Source organism: Solanum verrucosum, unplaced genomic scaffold (assembly GCF_900185275.1).
Source record: "Solanum verrucosum unplaced genomic scaffold, falcon-dt-bn FXZP01000151.1, whole genome shotgun sequence".
NCBI lineage: Eukaryota > Viridiplantae > Streptophyta > Magnoliopsida > Solanales > Solanaceae > Solanum > Solanum verrucosum.
This window is the reverse complement of record NW_026020202.1, coordinates 1,861,792-1,881,872: the sequence shown is the minus strand read 5'-3', so window position 1 is coordinate 1,881,872 and position 20,081 is coordinate 1,861,792. Positions and strand designations below refer to the sequence as shown.

Genomic DNA, 20,081 nt, shown 5'->3' with positions numbered 1-20,081 from the left:
GGCAATAAGAAAATAGTTGTCAAATAAAATAAAATAGGAAGTGAGCCGAGAGTTTGATCAACTTTCTTATCTTTTTCCTTTGTGGCAGACAAGTGACGCCCCATTCTTGACTTTTTGGAATAATACTATGTATCATTTTTGGTCTTAATTATTCCTCTACACTCTCTGTTTATTTCCAGAATTTTGAGCTGTCAAGCAGAGGATATATAGTTTCATCAACTAAAAAGGTTAGTCAAACTCATCTAATAGTTTGTTTAATATTTGCTACTCTCATCTCTATTGAAGTACAATTATGGAAAAGAAAAAGTGATGTAAGGAAAATGAAAGAACGTTGGTAGGTTAGTTGGATCTCACAAAGAGAAAGAGAAACAAAATGCAGGAGAAAGAGAGAGGGCTAAATACTTACTCACACCGGGGTGTGCAAAAACTGAATCGACTGATAAATCAAACCGATAAAAATGTTATTGGGTGATTGGGTTAACGGGTTTTTAATGATTTTATAAAAAAAAAATTATTGGGTTATCAGTTTGGTATTGGTTTTTAATATTGGGTTATTGGGTAAACCGATAACCCATTAAGACTAGTAATTTACTACTTTTACTTGTACATAAATATTATATATTAATCTCAATACCTTAGTAGTTACTTTTTTTTGTCTTTTAACCTTCAATTCACACTTCACAATGACTTTGAGTTCACAATTTCACATTATAAAAAATGTTAAAATCTAAAGTAAGAATCTCATTCCTCTTAATTTCTCTTTGTGTTACACTTGTATAGTTCTTTTCATGTTTGTTATTATTGTTTCTATTTTATGAGCATTTGTAAAGTTACATTATTGTGTTTTCGCATCAAATTTATTAGAAAAGTCATATATTTGTTTTATAAGTATTTTCTTATTGGTTAAATCGAAAACCGAACCGTTAAGGACCAAAATCGATAAACCGAAAACCGATAAAAAATATCTTATTGCTTTGGTTATTGGTTTAACATATTTAAAAACCGAAAACCGATAAACCGAACCGATAATACACAAAATCGAACCGAACCGACCGATGCACACCCCTATAACTCACACCAGCGGTTTACAACAAATCAATAGATGCATGACATTATCACTTAGTCATGGTTAGTTAATGTATATTTTCACCTCATTAAATTATTACTTACCCATGATAAGTTGTATTAGTTTGATATTAACATCCAATGCGGGTGAATTCTTACGGCCGGGTGAGAGGGAGGGGGTTGGAGAGAGCGGAGTGAATAGAAGCAGATCTTTTAAGTTTTTTCTAAGAAGACGAAAATTTCCCCTCAGTAATGAAAATATATTACTAAAGCTATTAGAGATATAAAGGTTAGGTACCACTTGGTCTCGCTTATGGATGAATACCATTTTCTTTTTTGAAATCTCACTATAGTAATGCTGATAAAATTCCAAAAAATGAGGGGTAATTATAGAAAATAGAAAGTAGTCTGAAGAGGGGTAGAGTATCAAATTTCTAGACAAGAGACTGCACAAGATAAACGGGAGATTTGGTTTTGTACTCCGTTATACATGTTAGAAACTAATTGTGCGAATCTAAAATTACTATACTTGCTCTTTATGCACCATTTGATGTTTGACAAAAACTCAATAAGAATAATTTTTATTTTTATTTATAAATACGAAAAACACAGCAAGATGGAAATCTTTTCGTGTGAAAATAGTAAAAAGGAGTAGCCAAAATTTAATGAAATGAACTTGACGTTTATTATGCAAAAACTTTTAAAAATTCAACAGACTGATCACCTTTATTTTCTTCAACTTAAGACCTCCTCTTAAGTTGGCTTAAAAAGTTTGTCCAATGAAATTTATTAATTATTCTTATCTTTTCATCTTCTTTCTCCTGATAAAAAGTCTGTCCAATGAATATTTGATATGACATTTCATCGTTTGGCAGGTGTTATTTTCTTCTCTTCGCATGCAAGAACATTGCCGATGTTCTGAATTTCCTAGAGAGATTAAAGAATGACGAAAAAAAAAAACTCTTGACGTGGATAAAGTTGAAAAGCTGAAATCTGAGCTGGCATTTATTTGTACATACGTCCAGCTTTCTTATTCCGATTTGGAGTTAGTTTAAAAATGTAATGATGACTGCCAGATGTTGAGAATCTGCTTCGATCAATTTTGTATGATGTTGACAACAACGACATGCATCATGTCCTTGCTAGCCTCAAGGATAATATCGATCATTGTATCAGCTCACAACATCGTTCTAAATCAAGTGCCACCATTCTTGAGGAGCAGTTGAATTATATTTCCTCCTCCTGAATCTCCATCATCTATCCAAGTTTCTTGCTGAGCACAAGCTTTTCTTAAACAAATGGTTTATCGATTATTGATTGTTATCGGTTTAACCATTAAGATCTGACATTAAAAATCATTGGAAATCACTTAGAAATAAGGTGACAAACCAAATGAACCATGCATATGAGTTCATAAGTTACGTACATCTTGCTCAAAAGCAAACACTTTTATATTGTAGAATAACCAAGAGTTTGAGAGAACTAGAAATAAAAGTAGGAATCCAAACTCTAAGTCAAGGACTTTATATACAAAATGATATAAATATAATTATTTAATTTACTATCGGATTATCGGTTAACCCATTAAGAAAAAACCTCAAACCATTAGAACCGATAACCCGATAAGAAAAATATCAAAACTGTTAAACCAATAACTCATTATTGATAAATCAATAACTTTTTTTCGATTCAGATTATTGGTTTCGATTCGATTTCGAGCCGCCCTAGATTGTGTTACAATTTTGGTGACGATGAATACATGCAAAGTTATATTGATTGATACATTTTTTTATGCAATGTATTATGTAAAGAGGAATAAATAGACAAAGAAAACAAATGCCATTAGATACACAAAAACATAAAAGCTCTTTTTTTCTTATTTATTTTAAGAACTTTCATAATGGTTAAAAGGTACTCATTTTATTTTTCAAAAATCCATTGGATATTGTAAATGATACGAAAAAAATATAAGAATCATAGAAGGTACACCTTTCGATAACATTTAATTTAGTCAACTTAGTAAAATTAGTGATTTAAAGTCAATTATCAATAAGAGATTTTATATATTATCCCGGATTTGAATTTTTATATACTAAAATAAAGAGTTAAGTAATTTAATTTAGGTTTTGAACTAATCTAATGTTAAAATGAAGACCGTCTTTCTCTTATTATTATTATTTTATAAAATGATAGTATACTTTTTTCTACAAACTTTAATATTTTATAATAAAGTAATATAAAATCATTCATCCACTATTTTAAAAAAAAAACAATAATGAAAAGAATTTTTCTCACATAACTAAAGTTAAGATCAATTAATCTAAGCTAAGATTTTGTTCAACAGTCTAGTAAAAAATTATTAATACCATTCTATTAATTAACTAAGATTAAAAAAGGAAAGATTTTGTTGGTGGACATTTTTGAATTAAAAACGTATCAGAAGATACAATTGATCCATTTTGAATATTGACCATTTTTTTTTAATAATAATTAAGCAAAAATAAAATCATATATCCACTATTTAAAAATTTGAAACCTCGAAAAGAGAAAAGACGACTTTATATATTAGCCCTCTTGAATTTGCATAATCAAATTTAAGTACTTTATATTGCTTCGTGAATCATAAAGTACATATTCATGATCAACTTAGACACATGACATCCAGTTGTCTTTAGTAAAAATCCCAAAAGTACATGACTTTGAAATTAAATTCTAATAAAAAGCATAATTAGGAAAGTACAACATATTCATGTGTGATATGTTGTTCTTTCTTCATATTTAATTTGTGAATCCTCCTCCATCTTGGTGCAACACAACAACGATCTCATCACCATTTTTTAACCCATTCTTCATAAAAAATAGAAACACGAAAAAATATTAAAGTTATATAATTTTAAATTAACGATAAATTAGATTAAGTTAGAAAATTAAGGTCTTACTTCATCAATAGTCTTTTTTGGTGAAACACGTTTTCCATCGAAGAGAAATCAAACTGTTTTGTAATCCATTTGTTTTTTCTTACAGTATATCATGAAGATTTTCTTGATACTTGTACCAGGTGACACATTGAAAATGATAATTGATCCATCCTATAAAAATAAAAATTAGGAGCATTTAAATTTTAAAAATTATATTAGAGAGTGAAATGATGAACCTGAGATTGAACATGGATTTCAATTGTTGTGGTTTCATCAACTGGACTCTTATTTTCTGACATTTTTTCTTTGTTATGGTGAAAATGAGAAATATTATACCAGTTTATATAGGAGATGAGAAGGAAAAAATAATAAATGAAATGATATAAAATATTAAAGCAATTTATGGTCCTCTACCCTCAATGTACCAAAAAAAGATTTAAGATATATTTCAATTTTATGAATTGTTTGACTGATACGGAGTTCAAAAATGAAATTAATATTTTTAAAATTTATGGTCAAAAATAAAATTTAGATATTTGTGTGGTTATGAATTATCCTATTAATTAAGAGAAAATAAGAAAGTTTAAACTTGGATTGTTCTAGAAGACTATAAACACTTTAGTTATGACACAAAAATAGACTAAGTATTCAAAGAATAGATTATATCTTAAGACATAAATAAGGATAGATAGTCAAATTCCCCTCTTAATTAACTTTTTTTAAAAGGATGTGTAATGAAAAATAAGAAAGCATTGTTATTGACTAATGTGATTTCATTAATTTTTAAATATTAATCGTACTTCTTTAAACAGGGGCGTATCTAGAGGGGGTGCCGTGGGTTCACGTGAACCGCTCCCCTCTCTAGATCATATATAGTAGTGTTATATGTTAAAAAAATATTTAAATATAGATATGTGAACCCATGTTCAAAGTATCATATAATAATATGATGATGATAGGGTGCACCTCTCTGAGTGAGGATAGAAATTTAAATCTTATATCTATCTTATGTGTTTGAGTAACACCTCTCCAAGTGGTTATCGATTACACTTTTGGCGTTTCAACTAATTTTTCTTAAATCTTTCAAAATTTTCCAGTTTGTTACATTGAAAATTCTTTAAAAGATTTAGCACTATAATTTTTTTTATATAATTAAATCAAATGTGTACATTAAAATTTAAAAGTAGTAGTATTATATATTTTGGACCTATAATTTTTAAAATTTAATGGTTTATATTAAGTCCTAAAAGTCAAACAGATCAAATTTATATTTAAGAAGCATTTTTTCGTAATCGTGCACCCATCTTACCGAAATCCTGGATACGCCTCTGTCTTTAAAAGGTTGTGTTGGTTTATACGATGACATCGGTTTATATGGTGGCCACACATGTGAATTGAGTTAGAATGTACGTAGACCTTATTTTTATTTTTATCTTTGTGGGATAGAAAGGTTGTTTCGAAAGACTATCAGTTCAAAAAGAATGTCACTAATGCAAGATTGCAAGAAATACGTAACAACCACAAGATAGAAAATAAATAAAGCAACAAATAGTATTACACATAGAATAATAAGAAACTATGTAATTACTAAATAATTGTACCAATAACAGTGAGAAGAGGAAAGGCTGAGGCTAGCCTCTACTCTTATAGATAAAGAGGGACAACACCAGCTACCTACCAACATTTTAACCTAATCTACGACCTCACTAACTTTCTATTTAGGGTCATGTCCTTATTACCCGACTAAATATTTGTAAAAGCTTTTCTTATATATTGCTGAGAACAAGTTTCCATTAGTGACTCAGTTTGAGATTCTTCAGAATGTGTGTGGTAACATCAAAGATTTTCATGGATTGATAGTGAATGGTTGTGTTGATCACGAGATTGTTGATTATGTCTTACCTCAGTTTCAACTGATGGCTGAGAGAGTAGGACACTTCCTTTGGGAGGATCATACTGATGAAGTCTCTCAACTCTCCGAGCTAGATGAGGATGATCAGAATGATAGAGCCTCTCGACTCTTCAAGCTAGCACATCTACTCATGAAGATTATTCTAATTGAACTGGAGGTTATGAACATATACAAATTTGAAAGCTTTAACTTCAGCAGAAATTGGACACTTTATTAAGTAGATCCTTGAAACCTCTCCAGACATTCTTCGGGAATATCTTATTCATCTACAAGAGCACATGGTAATTGTTATTACCCCTAGCACTTTAGGGGCTTGAAACATTCATGTCATGATTGAGTTTCTATTAATAATTCTTTCTGATATGCCCAAGGACTTTATTCATCATGACAAATTATTTGATCTTTTGGCACTTGTTGGAGCACTTATCAAGGAGGTATCAACTCTTGTTCGTGACATATAAGAGAAGTTAAGGAATAAAAAGATTACCAACGAGACAAATCGTGCAACTCAAAAGTTGCTAGAAAATATTGAACTCCTCAAGGAAGATCTCGAACATGTTTATCTGAAAGTCCCGGATTCATCTCAATGTTGCTTCCCCATGAGTGATGGACCTCTCTTTATGCATCTTCTACACAAACACTTAGATGATTTGCTGAATTCCAATGCTTATTCAATTGCTTTGATAAAGGAAGAAATTGGGCAAGTGGAAGAAGACCTAGAATCAATAAGATCTTTTTTCATGAATATTGAACAAGAATGGTATAAGGATCTTTGGGCACGTGTTTTAAATGTGACATATGAGGCAAAATATGTCATTGATTCAATTATTGTTCGAGATAATGGTCTCTTACATCTTATTTTCTCACTTCCCATTACCATAAAGAAGATCAAGCTTATCAAAAAGGATATCTCCAATTTACATGAGAAGATTCCTGAGAATAGATGTCTCAATGTTCTAAACTCTCCCAAGAAGCCAGTTGAGAGCAAATCATTGACAACTGATAAAATAATTGTAGGTTTTGAGGAGGAGACAAATCTGATGTTGTTCATCTTGTATTCCTAAGATACTTAGAACAAAACTTTGAAGAACTTGGTAAGACACAATAAAGTTTAAGAACATTTTCACAACTAGAAAATTAAAACTAGTAGAGAAACTAGAATCAGAAACAAATTAGATAAAATATACGAAATATTTTTTCTTAAAGAAGAATTGTTGTCAATCTGTGTTTAAAGAATCTTACTGATTCCAACAAACTTTGCAGAAACATGAAGTTACCAAAGTTTAATAAACTAGTGAAGAACAGAAGAACACAAATTAATTCACAAATCTAGAATCTGTAACACATACCAAAATCTGGAAAAACAGAAAGAAGATTAAGCCCACTGAATGCACAGTGTCCCCTTAAGGAAATTATTCCCCTCTAGTATCCGAGGTTTGATTTGGAATATATCCTCCCAAGATAGAATGATCTCAATCACTAGTGTATTGATACCCAAAACGCTGGTGTCAGCGAGCCACTCAATGGCAGTAAAGTACACTTATAATACTAGATTTATTAGTAGAAGAAGAAGTCCAGAAATTTTGTTCATAAAATGAGAGGAAATCCCTCAATTTATAGAAAACAAAGGGTAGTGTGAAAAGGTTCTTAATGTGCCTTACCGGAAAGGTCACAAACCTTTGGAAAAGTCACAATCTTTCGGAAAGGTCACCACCTTTCATAAAAGTCACAACTTTTCATAAAAGTCACAACTTTTCATAAAAGTCGCAACTTTTCATAAAAGTCACAACTCTTCATAAAAGTCGCAACTTTTCATCAAAGTCACAACTCTTCATAAAAGTCGCAACTCTTCATTAAAGTCACAACTCTTCATAAAAGTCGCAACTCTTCATTTTCCATTCACACCTTTTAAAAACCCAACAATCCCCCGCATGAATGGGGAATGACTCCAAGACAAAGAAACGGACAAATATGTGCACTTTACAAGCAAGAATTAATTGCATCTGGATAAGTAGGTTTCCCCTTGGACTTTCCGTAGTGAACATATGTCGGATATACTCGGTCAATCGGTAGATGCGATATCTTTGAACCGTCGAGCTTTGGTGTATACCTAGACAACCATATGTCACACAATTAACCCTTTACCGTTTATGGTTCTTACGGTTGTGTTCGTTTCAGCCATGAACTCCTCCTGGTTTCATGAGTGTATAGAGAGATGGGCTTTTGACAATCATCCTCTTTGAAGCGGCTTACACTTCACACGCACATAGGTGATTTCTAACCGTGTTATCGCGTAGATACACTATTTGGTCAAATCTGCCAAACTTAGCAAATCATTAAAAACATTAAACTTTATTAACTCTATAACAAGCCTTAATGATATATCCTTGTTCCTGAGCATTGTCTTCATCATGAGAATGAATTGAGTTGGTTGACAATGCCGAACCGTTAGTCACAACTTTGTTTTTCTCCTTGAATCTAGCTCTTGGGATCTCCAGTCTGTTAGATAGAGTTACCGCCATGATGACTTGTCCTAAGCCGTAAATCCATTCCTTTAGATGATCTTTCAACTTTCTCTCTAGTTAGGCCTTTTTGTAAGTGGATCCGACACATTATCCTTTGACTTTACATAGTCAATTCTGATAATTCCACTAGAGAGTAGTTTTCTAACGGTATCTTGTTTATGTCCTATATGACGAGACTTTCCGTTATACATCATTCTCCATGCCCTACCTATTGCATCTTGACTATCAAAGTGTATGCATACTGATGCCAAAGGTTTGGTCCAAAATGAATATCTATCAAGAAATTCTGGAGTCTTTCAATTTGTTCACCGGCCTTATCTAGAGCACCTAGCTCAGAGATCATTGTAGAGCTAGCAATACATGTCTTTTTGGAAAATTTCCAAGAGATTGTTCCTCCACCAAGAGAAAATACATATCCACTCATGGATTTTACTTTATTTGATCTCGGTGATCCAATTTGCATCACTATATCCTTTCAATACTGTAGGATATTTGTATAATGCAAGACATAGTTTTGAGTATGTTTTAAATACCCCAAAACTCTTTTCATTGTCATCCAATGAGTTTAATTGGGATTATTTGTGAACCGACACATGCTATATCTGATCACGCACGCTTCATGATATACATCATACTTCCCAATAGTCTAGCACAATCTAATTGTGAGTCACTTTTGCTTTCACTTTTTTTGAAAGGCAAAGTTCACATTTATTGGAGTCTTGACAATATTAAAATCCAAATATTTGAACTAGTCAGGTACCTTTTTAATGTAATGACACCGTGACAATGCTAAATATCTTGGAATTCTAAGGATTCTTATACCTAAGATCACATCAGCAACTCCACGATCTTTCATATCAAAGTTGCTTTCTAGCATATGTTTAGTAGCATTTATGCCATTAGTGTCTCTATTGATGATCAACATATCACCAATATACAAACAAATAATAACCTTGTGATTTTAATGTAAACATATTTATCACTTCCACCAGTCTTACATCTATTTACCAACATAGTTTGGTCAAATTTCTTATGTCATTATTTGGGTGCTTGTTTTAGTCCATAAAGTGACTTAACAAGTTCGCACACTTTCTTTTCTTTACCAGGAACCACAAAACCCTCGGGTTGTTCCATGTAAATTTCTTCCTCCAATTATCCATTTAAGAAAGTTGTTTTCACATTCATTTGATGAATTTGTAGGTCATATACCACAACTAATAATATTAGCATCCGAATGGATGTAATTCTAGTTATTGACAAGTATATATCGACACGCTCAAGAACTTGTTTTTTGTGTAAAGTGTTTGACACAAAGTCTTGCTTTATATTTGTCAATAGTTCCATCGACTTTCATTTTCCTTTTGAAGATTCACTTTGAACCTAAAGGTTTATTTTCTAGAAGAAGATCAATTAACTTTCAATATGGTTGCTCAAGATTTCATCAATCTCACTATTGACACCATCTTTCCAAAAGGATGAGTCTACAGAAGACACAAGAAATGTTACAAAATCATATTCGAAGGAAGTAAATGTCCTTTGACATTTGCTACGCCTCTGAATCTCTTTATTAAGTACATTCTCCTTTTTTCCTTTTCCAAGGTCTTTTAGACCCTTCACTAGACTACTCAATTAGTCTAATTTTACAATCCACAGTCATAGGTATTATTTTAATCCTTTTAGGAATAGGAACTTGGACTTTGGCTAGACACCTCCACACTTTGAAATATTTCAAGTTGGATTTCTTTCATTTCCATTTCTCATATGGAATAGATTGTGTCCTGGAAAAACAAATTTTTCCATTGCTTTCTTTATGAAAAGGCAAAACTTTTTGTTGTTCTCTTTTGCAGTAAGGATAGTTCCTCCACACAAGTTTTGTGGTAGACCAAAACTTATAAGTAATGCATTGATCATTTCCTTCAAAGTTAGTTTTTTTTTTTTCATTAGATTGAGGTCAATAGGGCAATAGTTTGATGGATAATTCCACTTTTCGAACATATTTCTGCAAAATGAGATTTATACTCTCCATCCCTATTACTTCATATCTTTTTCCCAACTGATTTTCAACATCAATATTATATTGTCTAGACGTTTCTATTGCTTCATCCTTACCATTCAGCAAATAGACATAGTCATTTCTAATGCAATTGTCAATGAAAGTTACGAAATACTTTTTTTTCCACCATGAGATGGTGTTGACTTCATATCACAAATGTCAGTGTAAATCAATTCTAAGGGATTAGAATTCCTTTCAACAGATTTATAAGAATGCTCAGCATACTTAGATATCACACAAACTTGACATTTTTTATATATTGCACTCAAAGTTTAGACAAAACTTCTAAGTTGATCAGTTTTCCTTACAAGGTTTTGTAATTGACATGTCCCAAGTATTCATGTCACAAACAGTTTGACTCAAGCAAGTAAGAACAAATAAAAATATTGAGTTTGAAAAGCTCTCCGCGAGGTACCTTTTTCTCACAGATAATTGTTCCTATTTCTTACAATTTTGTATGACACAAACATTGTTTAGAGTCACCACCTTGTCAAATGTCCTTTTCAGCAGGACCTTTCCATAACTTTCAATTTGATTGTTATAGAACTACCCATGAACAAAGTTTCATCAGGTCCAATAAAGGCAATATAATCCAAATATTTCTTTTACAAAACATAACGAATAACTATTCACCTATATTCATGTCTATGCAAATACTTTTATTATAATAGACATATATTTTCATGAAAAATCACAACATTTTAAGTGACACTTTTTCATAAAAGAACACAATTATTTTGAACAAGTATATATATAATTTGGTAGTTTCATACTAGTCACATCATATACTAGTAATAGAGAAACTCAACAACCACAATACTGAATATACTCCAAGAATTTTGTGGGTCTAACATAATACAAAAGTATCATTGAATTTCATGTCTTTTGCTCAAAAATTAAATTAGACATCAAGTCTAATTTTATCTTTATCATAAGCAAAGAACCCCCACATTTTAAATATGATCTCAAAAATATTTTTCCAGTATTTGAAAATACTTCTTCCACATATTTTCCCAGACTATCAAAATGTCATTGACACTATGAAACCTCTTTTGGAAATATTATTCTACAAAAGAATTATATTGCTTCAATTCTCTTTGACAATATTTACATAGTGTCAAAGTTCATTCATAGAGGCACAAAATCACAAACTCTAAGTCACTGGTATTTTTTCATCTATCACAAATAGACATACAACTTAGTATTTAGAATACTAACAATAAAGACAAAAATGTTTTTGTACAATTTGTTTCTATATAACATTGAGTTTATAGAAAGTCAAAAGTACAACATTGACTTATTATGTGAAGTTTTCATAATTTTTCAAACCAATTGCATAGTCTGATTTATCCAAAGTAATAAACTACAAAAGTTTTTAGCCTACAAAAATCAGACACAATCAAATTTCACATGGATTACAAAACTACAAAAGTTTTTTTTTTTTAGTCTCCAAATAGAATTAAACATATTCTTTATCACATAGAAATGTTTTTCTTTTCAAATAGTCTTCCAACTATAACATTTTGACATACTATTTATCAAACAAAAATGTGCATCTCTCATTTTGCAAACTAAAGAATTTTAAAGGCAATACTATTTGCCAAGAAAAATTCATTCCACAACAAATGGTTTGCAGATCTTTTTCCAAAGATACACATGATAAAAATCAAAATTATTAACTCTTAGAAACTAGTTTCCTCCTTAGATAAATAATAAGAAGGTTACCTGGTGTAATCTTTAACCAGAATAGCACCAATTTTTTTCTATACATTCTCACTTCGACCTTGCTAAACAAAGCACCAAATTATGGGGAAGTAATGTCTTAAACTTCTACTTCCATGATCTGTTTCTCTCAATCAGTAGAATACAAGAAATACCAACAGTATAATAATTTCCTTAAGATTGTTATTCGTCTTGTATTCCTAAGTTACTTAGAACAAAACTTTGAAGAACTTGGTAAGACACAATAAAGTTTAAGAACATTTTCACAACTAGAAAATTAAAACTAGTAGAGAAACTAGAATCAGAAACAAATTAGATAAAATATACGAAATATTTTTTCCTTAAAGAAGAATTGTTGTCAATCTGTGTTTAAAGAATCTTACTGATTCCAACAAACTTTGCAGAAACACGAAGTTACCAAAGTTTAATAAACCAGTGAAGAACAGAAGAACACAAATTAATTCACAAATCTAGAATCTGTAACACATACCAGAATCTGGAAAAACAGAAAGAAGATTAAGCCCACTTAATGCACAGTGTCCCCTTAAGGAAATTATTCCCCTCTAGTATCCGAGGTTTGATTTGGAATATGTCCTCCCAGGATAGAATGATCTCAATCACCAGTGTATTGATACCCAAAACGCTGGTGTCAGCGAGCCACTCAACGGCAATAAAGTACACTTAGAATACTAGATTTATTAGTAGAAGAAGAAGTCCAGAAATTTTGTTCATAAAATGAGAGGAAATCCCTCAATTTATAGAAAACAAAGGGTAGTGTGAAAAGGTTCTTAATGTGCCTTACCGGAAAGGTCACAAACCTTTGGAAAAGTCACAATCTTTCGAAAAGGTCACCACCTTTCATAAAAGTCACAACTCTTCATAAAAGTTGCAACTTTTCATAAAAGTCACAACTCTTCATAAAAGTTGCAACTTTTCATCAAAGTCACAACTCTTCATAAAAGTCGCAACTCTTCATTAAAGTCACAACTCTTCATAAAAGTCGCAACTCTTCATTTTCCATTCACACCTTTTAAAAACCCAACACCTGATACTTAGAAAGCTCACCAGTGGACCGACAGATCTAGATGTCATTTCGATCACTAGTATGTCGGGTTCAGATAAAACTACTTTGGCATACAAGTATACAATGATAAATCAATTTCTAGCCATTTTTACCTTCGTGCATGGTGCATGGTTGACCAAGGATATGCCGAGAAGAAGTTGTTGGATAAAATTTTTAATCAAGTTAGTGACTCGAATTCAAAATTGAGTGAGAATATTGATGTTGTTGATAAGCTACGGAAACAACTGTATGGAAAGAGGTATCTTATTGTCTTAGATGACGTGTGGGATACTACTACATGGGATGAGTTAACAATACCTTTTCCAGAAGTTGAGAAAGGAAGTAGAATTATTTTGACAACTCAAAAAAAGGAAGTGGCTTTGCATGGCAAGCTCTGCACTGCTCCTCTTAAACTTCGATTACTAAGATCAGAAGAAAGTTAGGAGTTATTAGAGAAAAGGGCATTTGGAAATGAGAGTTGCCCTGATGAACTATTGTATGTTGGTAAAGAAATAGCCAAAAATTGTAAAGGGCTTCCTTTGGTGGCTGATCTGATAGTTGGAGTCATTGTTGGGAGGGAAAAGAAAAGGACAGCATGGCTAGAAGTTCAAAATAATTTGAGTTCTTTTATTTTGAACAGTGAAATTGAAGTGATGAAAGTTATAGAATTAAGTTATGACCATTTACCACATCACCTGAAGCCATGCTTGCTTTACCTTACAAGTTGTCCGAAGGACACTGCACTGACAATCTCTTTGTTGAAAGTTGTATGAAGTGCTGAAGGACTTGTGGAACAGACAAAGATGAAGATTGTGAAAGAAGTGATGGATGTTTATATGGATAACTTAATTTCCAGTAGCTTGGTAATTCTTTTCAATGAGATAGGTGATGAGCCGAGTTGCCAACTTCATGATTTGTTCATGACTTTAGTTTGATAAAAGCAAGAGAGGAAAAATTGTTTGACCAGATAAATTCAAGTACACCATCTTCTTCTTCTTCAGATTTGATGGCCATAGATGGAGACAAGCTAGCCGACAGTGTTTCTGAAACATTTCATCTAAGACACTTGAGGCTTCTTAGATACTTGGAGCTGGATCCCTATTTTATCAAGGTGAAAGATTATTTGTTGAATGAAATATGCATGTTGAATCATTTGAGGTACTTATGCATTGGGACACAAGTTAAATCTCTGCCTTTGTCTTTCTCAAACCTCTGGAATCTAGAAATCCTATTGGTGTATAATGAATGATCAACCTTGGTACTATTATCGAGAATTTGGAATCTTATAAAGTTGCGACTGTTGTCTGTGAGTGATTCTTCTTTCTTTGATATGGATGCAGATGGGTCAATAGTGATAGTAGAGGACACAAAGTTAGAGAACTTGAGAATACTAGGGAAACTCATGCTTTCCTATTCGAAAGATACAAAGGATATTTTCAAAAGGTTTCTCAATCTTCAAATGCTTGTATTTGAACTCAAGGAATCGTGGGATTATTCAACAGAACAACATTGGTGTAACATCTCGCAATTTGAAATAGCTAGGAAGAAGCTAAGAATTGGAAATAGTCATTTTTGGAAAGAATTGAAAATCTACAAATTTGTTTAGATTAGGAAAAGTGAGTTTTTGGTCAACTTCAAACAGTGATAACTCCTAAATCAAGATGCGTTAGGTGTACTTCCAGATATGGTTGGAAATCTCTTGGAATGATCTTTCCAACGCCACCGAGTTTGCGCGATTTCGAGTTTGTATGAGTAAGTTATCCCCTTTGGAAGTTGGGCTGTTGGATTAAGGAAAGTCCAAATCCGGATTTTTGAAGGGTAGTTTGGTCTTTTCCTTACCCTTTTATTTTGATTCATTTTTGGTAATTACTTAGGGGTCTAAACTGAACTTAGTAAGTTTACGCTTTTGGAAAAAGAGTTAGGGTTTTGAGAGGAGAGAAAAGAAGAGGAGAAAGGAGGAGAAAGGAGAAAAACGTTCAAGATTCGTCCAGATCGTCGAGTTTGGCTTGTGGATTTCATCGGGGGTGATCCCTACAAGGTATGTGAGATCACATAACGTTGGGTTAATTCTTCCACGCACCAAACATGATTTATTTCAGAGAATTTAAGTTATTGAAAGCTTAGAAATTGAGTTCTTGATGGGTTTGTTGAAGTTTCATTAGATTCTTGTTTCGTTGAATTCGTTGAGGAGTTGTTTGATCCTAATTTGTGATTTTAGGTTCGATTTTGAGTAGAATCTGATGTACTTTAATCATTTAATCGATTCTAAGTGTTGGTTAAAAGAACCCACGGAGTTTAGAGGGTTTAGAGCTGAAAAACGAAGAAGAAATTTCGTCAAACGAAATTAGGAGGTGGTGGCGTGTCGCGGAGCTGGTTCCTAGAATTGGGAATTTGTGTTTCGCGACGCGGAGCCGTCAAGGAGTCTTCTGCCTCAAAAGTCGTTTTTGAAACTAAATTTTAAAAGCTTCTCCGCGCGCGGACCCACCCTCAATTATTGATTTTCGGTCTTTTCTCATGTTTAGCTATCTAAAACCATTCCTAAACATCATGAGATCTTTCCAAATCACAAATCACAATCCTTGAATCCATAATTCAATTCAAGGACCAGTTAAGAGTCAAGTCAAAAGAAGTTAGGATCAAAGTCAAGAGTCAAGTTAAGGGAAGTGCTTCAAAGTTTTCAAAAGTCTTTTATAAACGTTTTAACTTTGTTTTAAAACTTAAAGTTCAAATTGAGTAAAGAGTAAAGTTTCAAATCCATTTCTTCAAAAGTATATGGGGACTATGTATTCCCAAAGGGTTTAAAATGTTTTCACATTTAAACAAGAAAGGAAACCTCGATTTCCAAAGGGCCTTCGGGCTAGTTTTCAGAAAAGAGAAATCGCTTTCTAAATGAAGCAAGAGGGGAAACTTTGATTTCCAAGATAGCCTTTGAGCTAAGTTTTTGAGCACTAATCTCAAATCACAGAAGAAGTATGTTTTTAAACATAAAGAGCTAGTATCATATTTTGGGAGTATTATTGAGCACCGATATGGGAAAAAGTTCATACAACTATCAACCCCCATAAACCATGTAGCCATCATGGGTAGAAAAGGGTCATACTTTTTAGATGAATCTTTTTCGCATAGACTAGTGGATCCACTTAGTAGTTCAGGTCCTATACCTGTGGCAAGGTATAAGATGCGCTGGCAGCGTGAGGGAGATCGATGTATCATCACAATAGCTCTTATGTGATGGTTGTCGGTTAGATAAACTCCCGCAGCAGTACTTTGTATTTTTATATACATCAGTTTATTTGTATTTTTACATACATATCAGAGTTATTTGTATCTTTGCATACACACAGAGTTGACATCATGTGTTAAACAACTTTTTATTGAAATGAGTTCAGTTATGTTGAGTTGAGTTGAGCTAGGTAAGTTCTTCAGTTCCTTTCAGATTCTTTTCAAGCCTATGTTGGGTTTAGCATTCCAACTCGCATACTCGTACATTTAATATACTGATGCCAGTTGGTCTGCATTGTATTATGATGCAGACACAAGTAACTAGGATCGGCATCCAGCGCATCGTTGATCCAGTGAGCAGTTCAGAGTCTGTTGGTGAGCCTCTTTGCATTTTAGATGATCCATTTTGTTTACTTTCAGTATTAGATAGTTCATTAGTATGTCGTGGGCCTGTCCCGACATCCATCTCAGTTGTTTTAGAGGCTTCATAGATAGTCAGTCAGATGTTAGTTCATTCGTCATCATTTTGTTTTTGACTTATGTTCAGATTTGAGTTGCCATTTTGGCTAAGTTAAATTTTTATTTTCAAAACATTATGAGTTCAGTTTGAGACAATTAACTTGTTTAGCATTTGAATTCCTTTCTTATTGCATACAGTCTTCCGTTGAGTAAGTAAGTCAGGCCAAGGGTTCGCTTGGGGCCAGCAATGGTTCTCGAGTGCCAGCCACGTCCAGGGTGTAGGCTCAGGTCGTGACAATTGATTCCCGAAATTGGATTGCCTAACTGAACTATAAATCCTCAGTGTAGGTTTTAAAAGTTCAAACACAAATGACAGTGGGTCCTCTGTAGCAACAAATCGGCCGTGGAATTTTCACTTCCCTTCGAATCTGAAAAAGTTATGCCTGCTTGACTTTCCTCTGACATCCAATTCACTATCAACAATAGTGAGACTCCCAACCTTGAAGAGTTGTCCCTTTATGATACAATCATCCATAGGGAAGAATGGAACATGGGGAGGAAGACACCTTTGAGAATCTCAAATTTTTGAACTTGGAACAAATTACTCTTTCCAAGTAGGAGGTTGGAGAGGAATCATTTCCTGCGCTTGAGAAATTAAAACTGGAGGGATGTTGTGATCTTGAGGAGATTCCGCCTAGTTTTGGGGATATTTATTCATTGAAAATTATCACACTTGTATACAACCCTCAACTTGAAGATTCCGCTATGAAGATTAAGGAATATGCTGAAGATATGCAGGGAGGAGACGAGTTGTAAGTTGTTGTCTGGAATAATATCCCGTTATTTAAGTAGCTTTTGAGCATTATGGTTGAAAAGTAGAATGTACTTTGCTGGGTAGATTAAGCATTATGATTAAGAATGTTGTTATGAAACATTTTTATGTGACTTTTCTGAGTTTCTTTCAGAAAACTTACAAGTTTTTAACAAAAAATATAATTTTTATAAATACACATGTCATTTGTTGATTTGTCCATTTGACACGTGTCATTCGTGATTGCAAGTCACACCTGAGGTATGTTGTATATAGGTGACCACTAGACACACCGATATCAAGTATAGGTTTCTATTTGATCATACACAACTTTAAGATAAGTCTTTATCTGATGTTGATGCCAAATTGAAGTGACTATATAAAGTTGATATTTTAAACATTAATCTTGTACACCGAATTACTATACCTATCACTACTTTCTTTACTATTTTGGCAGATAAAGTGAGATAGATTCGTTGATTTATGTTTTTGCTTTTCTTACAATAGCAGAATTTTGTTACTTTCTACCACTAGCTATCTCTTATTCTATGTTATGTATGTTTTTCATTCTCATTATCTCTTTATTTTTTTCTTTGCATTCACACAGACAATTTTCTTGTAGACTGCTTATAAGCCGTATGTGGAGACAAATCTAGGATTTAACGTACATGTTTTTATCGCGACCTCGGGTTAATATCAATAATAATTAGATTCACAATCACATATTTATAATTACTAGTTTCTGGTAACGTACGTTGCACGTTTGTTCTTTATTATAATGATAATAAATTTTTTTTAATCTATAATAGTTTTGAATTATAAAATGGAAATATTGGTGGAGTAAGGAGTGCATTTTTTTTTGAGAATTGGTAACATGTTAGGAGTGAAAAATTTTAACCACTAACTAATAATCTCTTTTACTGCTTATTTGTTATATTCAAATTCAATTTCTATTATATGTTTTTTTAAGATTGTTATTCCTCTTTCATAATTAGAAAGATAAATTTTAACGTTGTTCATATTTGACTTTTAAGTACTCCTTCATATTAAATTAAACTACCCCATTTGTTAGAATATGTCTTCTTCAGAGATTTTCTCGATTTTTTTTGCTCGATGTTGTTGAGGGAGAAACATTAGTTATAACTTTTACCTCGAAAGCTAGGAGACTAAAGCAAAATATAATGTAACACCCCCAAAAAAAATTGAGCTAAGACTCGAACCATCCTTCGTTGTGAGTAGGATTTTACCGAGGAATTTAAAATTTCTTGAGTGTTAAGGTCACTAAATGTAGCACCTTGAGTTCAAAAAAGAACTAAAAAGAATTCATTCAAGTCATTCGTAAGTTCTTCTAAGTTTTGGGTCAACTTCAAACGACCATAACTTTCAGTACAGGATGAGTTAGGTTGCCCATAAGATATCAAATGAGAGGACTTTGAATTATCTTCCCAACGGCATCGAGTTTGCTAAGTCTTGAGGTCTGATGAGTGAGATATGCCCTTTTGAATTCAGGCTGTCGCGACCCTTTCGGAAGGATACTACCACTTTAGAAAAAATCTACTTTAATGCTTGCGACATTTAAAAGAGATTAATGTAGGGAGTATTGATTAAAATCTAGTAGGGGGATTAGGTTCATAAAAAAATAATTAAGGATGTGCATCCTGCCCATTTAAACATTTATTTGCGTCAAATTAAAACTGCGTAGAATTTTAACTTATGGCGGAAAAACCCTTCCAAGATAATCTAAGCAAATAACTTACGAGATTTTCATGCATATATTATCCTCACACTTAAAAATGATATAAAAAGAATATTACCAACTTTCGAGTACCAAAATTAGTCGGTTCATGTTTCACACAAACATTTAAAACAAATAGTAAATTTAGTATATTACAAGACTTGGGTTTACACACCCCAAAAAGAACAAAACATATAGCCATACTTATATTACAACCCATGGTGACATAATCAAATTAGCCCTCAAAATTTCATGTAAATATACAACACATAGATCATGTACAAGTCTAAAGGTTTATACAAAATATAGATGCCTATATGCAAATGTGATCTTCCTTAAGGCTCTAAAAATCTCCATCTCCAATGGCCAGCTTCATGCATCCTCTCGAACATTCCCTACGATAGAAACAACTATCGCTAAGCATATAACTTAGTGGTGTAAAAACTATAAGTTTAGAGCTCTCAGATTCACCAAGCTACCTTTCTCAAGTCATGGGTAGCACAATTGAAACATAATAAATAAATCAAGTAAACAATATAGAAAGAGTATCAAGTTTGATATTTAAAGATCCAAATGTCAAGAACGCTCATAGCACC

At 32.6% G+C, this 20,081-nt stretch overlaps 1 pseudogene; it reads left to right on the top strand.

Moving 5' to 3' along the window:
- Positions 1-292: 292 nt before the first annotated feature.
- On the top strand, positions 293-17,791 carry LOC125830039 (putative late blight resistance protein homolog R1A-3; annotated as a pseudogene).
- Positions 17,792-20,081: the final 2,290 nt, after the last annotated feature.